Here is a 12,642-nt window from a genome sequence, read left to right on the forward strand (position 1 = left end):
TGCCCAACACACTGCTACTGTACTGCCCAGTCCAACACACTGCTACTGTACAGCCCAGTCCAACACACTGCTACTGTACTGCCCAGCCCAACACACTGCTACTGTACTGCCCAGCCCAACACACTGCTACTGTACTGCCCAGCCCAGCACACTGCTACTGCCCAGCCCAACACACTGCTACTGTACTGCCCAACACACTGCTACTGTACAGCCCAGCCCAACACACTGCTACTGTACTGCCCAACACACTGCTACTGTACTGCCCAGCCCAACACACTGCTACTGTACTGCCCAGCCCAACACACTGCTACTGTACTGCCCAACACACTGCTACTGTACTGCCCAGTCCAACACACTGCTACTGTACTGCCCAGTCCAACACACTGCTACTGTACTGCCCAGCCCAACACACTGCTACTGTACTGCCCAGCCCAACACACTGCTACTGTACTGCCCAGCCCAACACACTGCTACTGTACTGCCCAACACACTGCTACTGTACTGCCCAGCCCAACACACTGCTACTGTACTGCCCAGCCCAACACACTGCTACTGTACTGCCCAGCCCAACACACTGCTACTGTACTGCCCAACACACTGCTACTGTACTGCCCAACACACTGCTACTGTACAGCCCAGTCCAACACACTGCTACTGTACTGCCCAGCCCAACACACTGCTACTGTACTGCCCAGCCCAACACACTGCTACTGTACTGCCCAGCCCAGCACACTGCTACTGTACTGCCCAACACACTGCTACTGTACTGCCCAACACACTGCTACTGTACTGCCCAACACACTGCTACTGTACTGCCCAACACACTGCTACTGTACTGCCCAGCCCAACACACTGCTACTGTACTGCCCAGCCCAACACACTGCTACTGTACTGCCCAGCCCAACACACTGCTACTGTACTGCCCAGCCCAACACACTGCTACTGTACTGCCCAGCCCAACACACTGCTACTGTACTGCCCAGCCCAACACACTGCTACTGTACTGCCCAGCCCAACACACTGCTACAGTACTGCCCAACACACTGCTACTGTACTGCCCAGCCCAACACACTGCTACTGTACTGCCCAGCCCAACACACTGCTACTGTACAGCCTAACACACTGCTACTGTACAGCCCAGCACACTGCTACTGTACTGCCCAGCCCAACACACTGCTACTGTACTGCCCAGCCCAACACACTGCTACAGTAATGCCCAGCCCAACACACTGCTACTGTACTGCCCAGCCCAGCACACTGCTACTGCCCAGCCCAACACACTGCTACTGTACTGCCCAACACACTGCTACTGTACAGCCCAGCCCAACACACTGCTACTGTACTGCCCAACACACTGCTACTGTACTGCCCAGCCCAACACACTGCTACTGTACTGCCCAGCCCAACACACTGCTACTGTACTGCCCAACACACTGCTACTGTACTGCCCAGTCCAACACATTGCTACTGTACTGCCCAGCCCAACACACTGCTACTGTACTGCCCAGCCCAACACACTGCTACTGTACTGCCCAGCCCAACACACTGCTACTGTACAGCCCAGTCCAACACACTGCTACTGTACTGCCCAGCCCAACACACTGCTACTGTACTGCCCAGCCCAGCACACTGCTACTGCCCAGCCCAGCACACTGCTACTGTACTGCCCAACACACTGCTACTGTACTGCCCAGTCCAACACACTGCTACTGTACAGCCCAGTCCAACACACTGCTACTGTACTGCCCAGCCCAACACACTGCTACTGTACTGCCCAGCCCAACACACTGCTACTGTACTGCCCAGCCCAGCACACTGCTACTGTACTGCCCAACACACTGCTACTGTACTGCCCAACACACTGCTACTGTACTGCCCAACACACTGCTACTGTACTGCCCAACACACTGCTACTGTACTGCCCAGCCCAACACACTGCTACTGTACTGCCCAGCCCAACACACTGCTACTGTACTGCCCAGCCCAACACACTGCTACTGTACTGCCCAGCCCAACACACTGCTACTGTACTGCCCAGCCCAACACACTGCTACTGTACTGCCCAGCCCAACACACTGCTACTGTACTGCCCAGCCCAACACACTGCTACAGTACTGCCCAACACACTGCTACTGTACTGCCCAGCCCAACACACTGCTACTGTACTGCCCAGCCCAACACACTGCTACTGTACAGCCTAACACACTGCTACTGTACAGCCCAGCACACTGCTACTGTACTGCCCAGCCCAACACACTGCTACTGTACTGCCCAGCCCAACACACTGCTACAGTAATGCCCAGCCCAACACACTGCTACTGTACTGCCCAGCCCAGCACACTGCTACTGCCCAGCCCAACACACTGCTACTGTACTGCCCAACACACTGCTACTGTACAGCCCAGCCCAACACACTGCTACTGTACTGCCCAACACACTGCTACTGTACTGCCCAGCCCAACACACTGCTACTGTACTGCCCAGCCCAACACACTGCTACTGTACAGCCCAGTCCAACACACTGCTACTGTACTGCCCAGCCCAACACACTGCTACTGTACTGCCCAGCCCAGCACACTGCTACTGCCCAGCCCAGCACACTGCTACTGTACTGCCCAACACACTGCTACTGTACAGCCCAGCCCAACACACTGCTACTGTACTGCCCAACACACTGCTACTGTACTGCCCAGCCCAACACACTGCTACTGTACTGCCCAGCCCAACACACTGCTACTGTACTGCCCAACACACTGCTACTGTACTGCCCAGTCCAACACACTGCTACTGTACTGCCCAGCCCAACACACTGCTACTGTACTGCCCAGCCCAACACACTGCTACAGTAATGCCCAGCCCAACACACTGCTACTGTACTGCCCAGCCCAGCACACTGCTACTGCCCAGCCCAACACACTGCTACTGTACTGCCCAACACACTGCTACTGTACAGCCCAGCCCAACACACTGCTACTGTACTGCCCAACACACTGCTACTGTACTGCCCAGCCCAACACACTGCTACTGTACTGCCCAGCCCAACACACTGCTACTGTACTGCCCAGCCCAACACACTGCTACTGTACTGCCCAGCCCAACACACTGCTACTGTACTGCCCAACACACTGCTACTGTACTGCCCTGCCCAACACACTGCTACTGTACTGCCCAGCCCAACACACTGCTACTGTACTGCCCAGCCCAACACACTGCTACAGTACTGCCCAACACACTGCTACTGTACTGCCCAGCCCAACACACTGCTACTGTACTGCCCAGTCCAACACACTGCTACTGTACTGCCCAGCCCAACACACTGCTACTGTACTGCCCAGCCCAACACACTGCTACAGTACTGCCCAACACACTGCTACTGTACTGCCCAGCCCAACACACATTTGCACTAAAGAAAAGCCATGCATTAGTGTTTACAGTCCTGTTTACTAATGAGTCACTGCTGCCTTATGGAGAAGAAATCAAATCTGATCATTTGGATAATATCTGAATCGATGATAGGAAGGCTGTTGTTTTTCGTTGACACAATTCCCTCCAGAATCAATAATTTGTAATTGAAAAAGGGTACAATAAAAAACAATATATATATATAAATTAGACGAAGGATCTATAAGAATGTGTTTGTTTGTTTTGTCGTTGCTTTTCTGTGTAATGTTTACAGATGTCTGATTTTAGAGGGTGTCACTGATTCATTGATCTGACTGCTGTACAAACAGAGGTGATTTTTACATGGACGATGGTATTGACAAGTCAGTTATTCATCGTTTCTACAGGTTTATCTCGTTTTTGGAGGAGAAATAGGCACTTAACTCTTTCAAATGTTCCCTTTTGATTAACAATCATGTTACTGACATATCAGTCTATCTTGAAATGGGAGTTCATTTTGTAATACCTGTTAGTTCATGTAAAGTGATGTACTGTACACATCTACAGTATAGACTACGTAGACCAGGTAAGAGTCCAATGACCAGTGTACTGAAAACTATGCAACGTTACATTTCATATATGTTGCTGTGATCTATTCAAATAACTATGTATGAGCATATTCTGCCCTAATCTATCCTGCTGACCTTGGTGTACCAAATAAATAATTGAACACAAACAATTAAATGTTTTAAATATACATTGTCTCTGTGCGTATTTAGCTAATCTATAATAACAAGGAGGGAAGCCAACGACCTAGCTAACTGAGTTAGGTTATATCATATGATACGAGGAGGAAGCCAACAGAGTTAGGTTATATCGTATGATACGAGGAGGAAGCCAACGACCTAGCTAATTGAGTTAGGTTATATTGTATGATACGAGGAGGAAGCCAACAGAGTTAGGTTATATCGTATGATACGAGGAGGAAGCCAACGACCTAGCTAACTGAGTTAGGTTATATCATATGATACGAAGAGGAAGCCAACGGCCTAGCTAACTGAGTTAGGTTATATCATATGATACGAAGAGGAAGCCAACAGAGTTAGGTTATATCGTATGATACGAAGAGGAAGCCAACGACCTAGCTAACTGAGTTAGGTTATATCGTATGATACGAAGAGGAAGCCAACGACCTAGCTAACTGAGTTAGGTTATATCGTATGATACGAAGAGGAAGCCAACGACCTAGCTAACTGAGTTAGGTTATATCGTATGATACGAAGAGGAAGCCAACGACCTAGCTAACTGAGTTAGGTTATATCGTATGATACGAAGAGGAAGCCAACGACCTAGCTAACTGAGTTAGGTTATATCGTATGATACGAAGAGGAAGCCAACGACCTAGCTAACTGAGTTAGGTTATATCGTATGATACGAAGAGGAAGCCAACGACCTAGCTAACTGAGTTAGGTTATATCGTATGATACGAAGAGGAAGCCAACGACCTAGCTAACTGAGTTAGGTTATATCGTATGATACGAAGAGGAAGCCAACGACCTAGCTAACTGAGTTAGGTTATATCGTATGATACGAAGAGGAAGCCAACGACCTAGCTAATTGAGTTAGGTTATATTGTATGATACGAGGAGGAAGCCAACGGCCTAGCTAACTGAGTTAGGTTATATCGTATGATACGAAGAGGAAGCCAACGACCTAGCTAACTGAGTTACGTTATATCGTATGATACGAGGAGGAAGCCAACGACCTAGCTAACTGAGTTAGGTTATATCGTATGATACGAAGAGGGAAGCCAACGACCTAGCTAACTGAGTTAGGTTATATCGTATGATATGAGGAGGGAAGCCAACGACCTAGCTAACTGAGTTAGGTTATATCATATGATACGAAGGGGAAGCCAACGACCTAGCTAACTGAGTTAGGTTATATCATATGATACGAAGAGGAAGCCAACAGAGTTAGGTTATATCGTATGATACGAGGAGGAAGCCAACGACCTAGCTAATTGAGTTAGGTTATATTGTATGATACGAGGAGGAAGCCAACGGCCTAGCTAACTGAGTTAGGTTATATCGTATGATACGAAGAGGAAGCCAACGGCCTAGCTAACTGAGTTAGGTTATATCGTATGATACGAAGAGGAAGCCAACGGCCTAGCTAACTGAGTTAGGTTATATATGATACGAAGAGGAAGCTAACGACCTAGCTAACTGAGTTAGGTTATATCATATGATACGAAGAGGAAGCCAACAGAGTTAGGTTATATCATATGATACGAAGAGGAAGCAAACGACCTAGCTAATCGAGTTAGGTTATATCATATGATACGAGGAGGGAAGCCAACAACCTAGCTAACTGAGTTAGGTTATATCATATGATACAAGGAGGGAAGCCAACGACCTAGCTAATTGAGTTAGGTTATATCATATGATACAAGGAGGGAAGCCAACAGAGTTAGGTTATATCGTATGATACGAAGAGGAAGCCAACAGAGTTGGGTTATATCATATGATACGAGGAGGGAAGCCAACGACCTAGCTAATTGAGTTAGGTTATATCATATGATACGAAGAGGAAGCCAACGACCTAGCTAACTGAGTTAGGTTATATCATATGATACGAAGAGGAAGCTAACGACCTAGCTAACTGAGTTAGGTTATATCATATGATACGAAGAGGAAGCCAACAGAGTTAGGTTATATCATATGATACGAAGAGGAAGCAAACGACCTAGCTAACTGAGTTAGGTTATATCGTATGATACAAGGAGGGAAGCCAACGACCTAGCTAATTGAGTTAGGTTATATTGTATGATACAAGGAGGGAAGCCAATGACCTAGCTAATTGAGTTAGGTTATATCATATGATACAATGAGGAAGCCAACGACCTAGCTAATTGAGTTAGGTTATATCATATGATACAATGAGGAAGCCAACGACCTAGCTAATTGAGTTGGGTTATATCATATGATACAAGGAGGGAAGCCAACGACCTAGCTAATTGAGTTAGGTTATATCATATGATACGAGGAGGGAAGCCAACGACCTAGCTAATTGAGTTGGGTTATATCATATGATACAAGGAGGGAAGCCAACAACCTAGCTAATTGAGTTAGGTTATATCGTATGATACAAGGAGGGAAGCCAATGACCTAGCTAATTGAGTTAGGTTATATCATATGATACAATGAGGAAGCCAACGACCTAGCTAATTGAGTTGGGTTATATCATATGATACAAGGAGGGAAGCCAACGACCTAGCTAATTGAGTTAGGTTATATCGTATGATACGAGGAGGGAAGCCAATGACCTAGCTAATTGAGTAAGGTTATATCATATGATACAATGAGGAAGCCAACGACCTAGCTAATTGAGTTAGGTTATATCATATGATACGAGGAGGAAGCCAACAGAGTTAGGTTATATCGTATGATACGAGGAGGAAGCCAACGACCTAGCTAATTGAGTTAGGTTATATTGTATGATACGAGGAGGAAGCCAACAGAGTTAGGTTATATCATATGATACAAGGAGGGAAGCCAACGACCTAGCTAATTGAGTTAGGTTATATCATATGATACAAGGAGGAAGCCAACAGAGTTAGGTTATATCGTATGATACGAGGAGGGAAGCCAACGACCTAGCTAATTGAGTTAGGTTATATCATATGATACAAGGAGGGAAGCCAACAACCTAGCTAATTGAGTTAGGTTATATCGTATGATACGAGGAGGGAAGCCAACGACCTAGCTAATTGAGTTGGGTTATATCATATGATACAAGGAGGGAAGCCAACGACCTAGCTAATTGAGTTAGGTTATATCGTATGATACGAGGAGGAAGCCAACAGAGTTAGGTTATATCATATGATACAAGGAGGGAAGCCAACGACCTAGCTAATTGAGTTAGGTTATATCATATGATACAAGGAGGAAGCCAACAGAGTTAGGTTATATCGTATGATACGAGGAGGGAAGCCAACGACCTAGCTAATTGAGTTAGGTTATATCATATGATACAAGGAGGGAAGCCAACAACCTAGCTAATTGAGTTGGGTTATATCATATGATACAAGGAGGGAAGCCAACGACCTAGCTAATTGAGTTAGGTTATATCGTATGATACGAGGAGGAAGCCAACAGAGTTAGGTTATATCATATGATACAAGGAGGAAGCCAACGACCTAGCTAACTGAGTTAGGTTATATCATATGATACAAGGCGAAAATCACCAGGCTGGACACAGTTACAGTATTGCACACTAAGTCCCAAATCACGCACTATTCCCCCATGGGCCCTGGTCAAATGTAGTGCACTACATAGGGAATAGGGTACCATTTAGGATGCAGAGGGTGTAACAGTTAACAGTAGCTGTGTGTGTGACTCATAAAGACCGTGTGTTTTTACCAGTGTATCAAACGTGAATGACGAATGAGAAGCGACAGCTTAATGCCTCTTTTTACGACCCTGAGGTTTCACAGCTCGGATGTCCTGCTGTGTGCTGTTCAAAGCAGTCCAGTCAAACAGTCCAACGTCAGTCCGGAGTACTGAAACGCACTTATACACACGTTAAAGTATATTGTCAAAAGTGGTAGTGGCTACGAGTGATGAAGGAGACCCCGCTGTGAACAAAGCAGACAAACAGTCCAACACTGGTAAGGAATACCAGATAGAGATACTGACACACTACACACTTTAAACACGATGTACTGGTGCTGGTGGTAGAGTCTACTGGTGTATATTTCCCACTGTCACCGGGTTCAAAGCAGACCAATCACAAAGCCAGGACTAGGTAAGGAACAGCAGAATGGAGTAGACTGAAACACATTATACTAGGTGAGGAACAGCAGAATGGAGTAGACTACTGAAACACATACTAGGTGAGGAACAGCAGAATGGAGTAGACTACTGAAACACATTATACTAGGTGAGGAACAGCAGAATGGAGTAGACTACTGAAACACATTATACTAGGTGAGGAACAGCAGAATGGAGTAGACTACTGAAATACATTATACTAGGTGAGGAACAGCAGAATGGAGTAGACTACTGAAACACATTATACTAGGTGAGGAACAGCAGAATGGAGTAGACTACTGAAACACATTATACTAGATGAGGAACAGCAGAATGGAGTAGACTACTGAAACACATTATACTAGGTAAGGAACAGCAGAATGGAGTAGACTACTGAAACACATTATACTAGATGAGGAACAGCAGAATGGAGTAGACTACTGAAACACATTATACTAGGTAAGGAACAGCAGAATGGAGTAGACTACTGAAACATACTAGGTGAGGAACAGCAGAATGGAGTAGACTACTGAAACACATTATACTAGATGAGGAACAGCAGAATGGAGTAGACTACTGAAACACATTATACTAGGTAAGGAACAGCAGAATGGAGTAGACTACTGAAACACATACTAGGTGAGGAACAGCAGAATGGAGTAGACTACTGAAACACATTATACTAGGTAAGGAACAGCAGAATGGAGTAGACTACTGAAACACATTATACTAGATGAGGAACAGCAGAATGGAGTAGACTACTGAAACACATTATACTAGGTAAGGAACAGCAGAATGGAGTAGACTACTGAAACACATACTAGTTGAGGAACAGCAGAATGGAGTAGACTACTGAAACACATTATACTAGGTAAGGAACATCAGAATGGAGTAGACTACTGAAACACATTATACTAGGTAAGGAACAGCAGAATGGAGTAGACTACTGAAACATACTAGGTCAGGAACAGCAGAATGGAGTAGACTACTGAAACACATTATACTAGGTAAGGAACATCAGAATGGAGTAGACTACTGAAACACATTATACTAGGTAAGGAACAGCAGAATGGAGTAGACTACTGAATGGAGTAAAACCACATTATACATGTGGTTTTGGTAGGGCCTTCTAGTGGTAAAAATATAAAATAACTACAGTTGAAGTCAGAAGTTTACATACACTTAGGTTGGAGTCATTAAAACTTATTAAAACCACTCCGCAAATTTCTTGTTAACAAAATATAGTTTTGGCAAGTAGGTTAGGACATCTACTTTGTGCATGACACAAGTCATTTTTCCAACAATTGTTTACAGACAGATTATTTAACTTATAATTCACTGTATCACAATTCCAGTGGGTCAGAAGTTTACATACACTATGTTGACTGTGCCTTTAAACAGCTTGGAAAATTCCAGAAAATGATGTCATTGCTTTAGAAGCTTCTGATAGGCTAATTGACATCATTTGAGTCAATTGGAGGTGTACCTGTGGGTGTATTTCAAGGCCTAACTTCAAACTCAGTGCCTCTTTGCTTGACATCATGGGAAAATCTAAAGAAATCAGCCAAGACCTCAGAAAAATTATTGTAGACCTCCACAAGTCTGGTTCATCCTTGGGAACAATTTCCAAACACCTGAAGGTACCACGTTTATCTGTACAAACAACAGTACGCAAGTATAAACACCATGGGACCACGCAGCCGTCATACCGCTCAGGAAGGAGACGTGTTCTGTCTCCTAGAGATGAACATACTTTGATGCGAAAAGTGCAAATCAATCCCAGAACAACAGCAAAGGACCTTGTGAAGATGCTGGAGGAAACAGGTACAAAAGTATCTATATCCACAGTAAAACGAGTCCTGTATTGACTTAACCTGAAAGACCGCTCAACAAGGAAGAAGCCACTGCTCCAAAACCGCCATAAAAAAAGAGACTGGTTTGCAACTGCACATGGGGACAAAGATTGTACTTTATGGAGAAATGTCCTCTGGTCTGATGAAGCAAAAATATAACTGTTTGGCCATAATGACCATCATTATGTTTGGAGGAAAAAGGGGGAAACTTTCAAGCTGAAGGTCACCATCCCAACCGTGAAGCACTGGGGTGGCAGCATCATGTTGTGGGGGTGCTTTGCTGCAGGAGGGACTGGTACACTTCACAAAATAGATGGCATCATGAGGTAGGACATTTTTGTGGATATATTGATGCAACATCTCAAGACATCAGTCAGGAAGTTAAAGCTTGGTGGCAAATGGGTCTTCCAAATGGACAAAAATCCCAACCAAACTTCCAAAGTTGCAATGGCAATGCTACCAAATACTAATTGAGTGTATGTAAACTTCTGACCCACTGGGAATGTGATGAAAGAAATAAAAGCTGAAATAAATCATTATCTCTACTATTATTCTGACATTTCACATTCTTAAAATAAAGGTGTGATCCTAACTGACCTAAAACAGGGATTTAAAAAAAATATATATATTAGGATTAAATGTCAGAAATTGTGAGAAAAAAAACTTCCGACTTCAAATGTCCGTCTCCCATTAATCTCATCGAGTCAGAAAGGTAGGAGAGAGGAAGACACACGGTTTAAAGTGTACTCCATTAATCTCATCGAGTCAGAAAGGTAGGAGAGAGGAAGACACACGGTTTAAAGTGTACGTAAACTCCATTAATCTCATTGAGTCAGAAAGGTAGGAGAGAGGAAGACACACGGTTTAAAGTGTACGTAAACTCCATTAATCTCATTGAGTCAGAAAGATAGGAGAGAGGAAGACTCACGGTTTAAAGTGTACGTAAACTCCATTAATCTCATCGAGTCAGAAAGGTAGGAGAGAGGAAGACACACGGTTTAAAGTGTCCGTTAACTCCATTAATCACATCGAGTCAGAAAGGTAGGAGAGAGGAAGACACGCGGTTTAAAGTGTACGTAAACTCCATTAACCTCATCGAGTCAGAAAGGTAGGAGAGAGGAAGACACACGGTTTAAAGTGTACGTAAACTCCATTAATCTCATTGAGTCAGAAAGGTAGGAGAGAGGAAGACTCACGGTTTAAAGTGTACGTAAACTCCATTAATCTCATCGAGTCAGAAAGGTAGGAGAGAGGAAGACACACGGTTTAAAGTGTCCGTTAACTCCATTAATCACATCGAGTCAGAAAGGTAGGAGAGAGGAAGACACGCGGTTTAAAGTGTACGTAAACTCCATTAACCTCATCGAGTCAGAAAGGTAGGAGAGAGGAAGACACACGGTTTAAAGTGTCTGTAAACTCCATTAATCACATCGAGTCAGAAAGGTAGGAGAGAGGAAGACACACGGTTTAAAGTGTCTGTAAACTCCATTAATCACATCGAGTCAGAAAGGTAGGAGAGAGGAAGACACGCGGTTTAAAGTGTACGTAAACTCCATTAACCTCATCGAGTCAGAAAGGTAGGAGAGAGGAAGACACACGGTTTAAAGTGTACTCCATTAATCTCATCGAGTCAGAAAGGTAGGAGAGAGGAAGACACACGGTTTAAAGTGTACTCCATTAATCTCATCGAGTCAGAAAGGTAGGAGAGAGGAAGACACACGGTTTAAAGTGTACTCCATTAATCTCATCGAGTCAGAAAGGTAGGAGAGAGGAAGACACACGGTTTAAAGTGTACTCCATTAATCTCATCGAGTCAGAAAGGTAGGAGAGAGGAAGACACACGGTTTAAAGTGTACGTAAACTCCATCAACCTCATCGAGTCAGAAAGGTAGGAGAGAGGAAGACACACGGTTTAAAGTGTCCGTAAACTCCATTAATCTCATCGAGTCAGAAAGGTAGGAGAGAGGAAGACACGCGGTTTAAAGTGTACTCCATTAATCTCATCGAGTCAGAAAGGTAGGAGAGAGGAAGACACACGGTTTAAAGTGTACGTAAACTCCATTAACCTCATCGAGTCAGAAAGGTAGGAGAGAGGAAGACACACGGTTTAAAGTGTACGTAAACTCCATTAATCTCATCGAGTCAGAAAGGTAGGAGAGGGGAAGACACACGGTCTAAAGTGTACTCCATTAACCTCATCGAGTCAGAAAGGTAGGAGAGAGGAAGACACACGGTCTAAAGTGTAATTTGGCTTCCCACAGAGGCTGCACATAGGAATTCATTATAACAACGTTACCTCTAATATTATTCAACGTAGCCGGAGTTAATGTATGCAGCGCATCTCATTAACATCTCATTAACATCTCATTAATCCTGTTGACATTACCATTGTTATTATTCAGAGTGTAGTTAACCAAATGCAGCGTTATTCATTTTTTTAAACCTCGGCTTTGTACTTTCTTTTTCCTTTTGATCATCTGGTTCTGATGAAATGACTGAGACACTGTAATTACGGATTCATCTGAAGACAGACTACAGCGTATTGTACGATTGTATTATGAAGATACACTGAACGTTACGAAACAGGAGCAACT

This window comes from Oncorhynchus kisutch, unplaced genomic scaffold (genome assembly GCF_002021735.2).
Source record: "Oncorhynchus kisutch isolate 150728-3 unplaced genomic scaffold, Okis_V2 scaffold3995, whole genome shotgun sequence".
Classification (NCBI taxonomy): domain Eukaryota; kingdom Metazoa; phylum Chordata; class Actinopteri; order Salmoniformes; family Salmonidae; genus Oncorhynchus; species Oncorhynchus kisutch.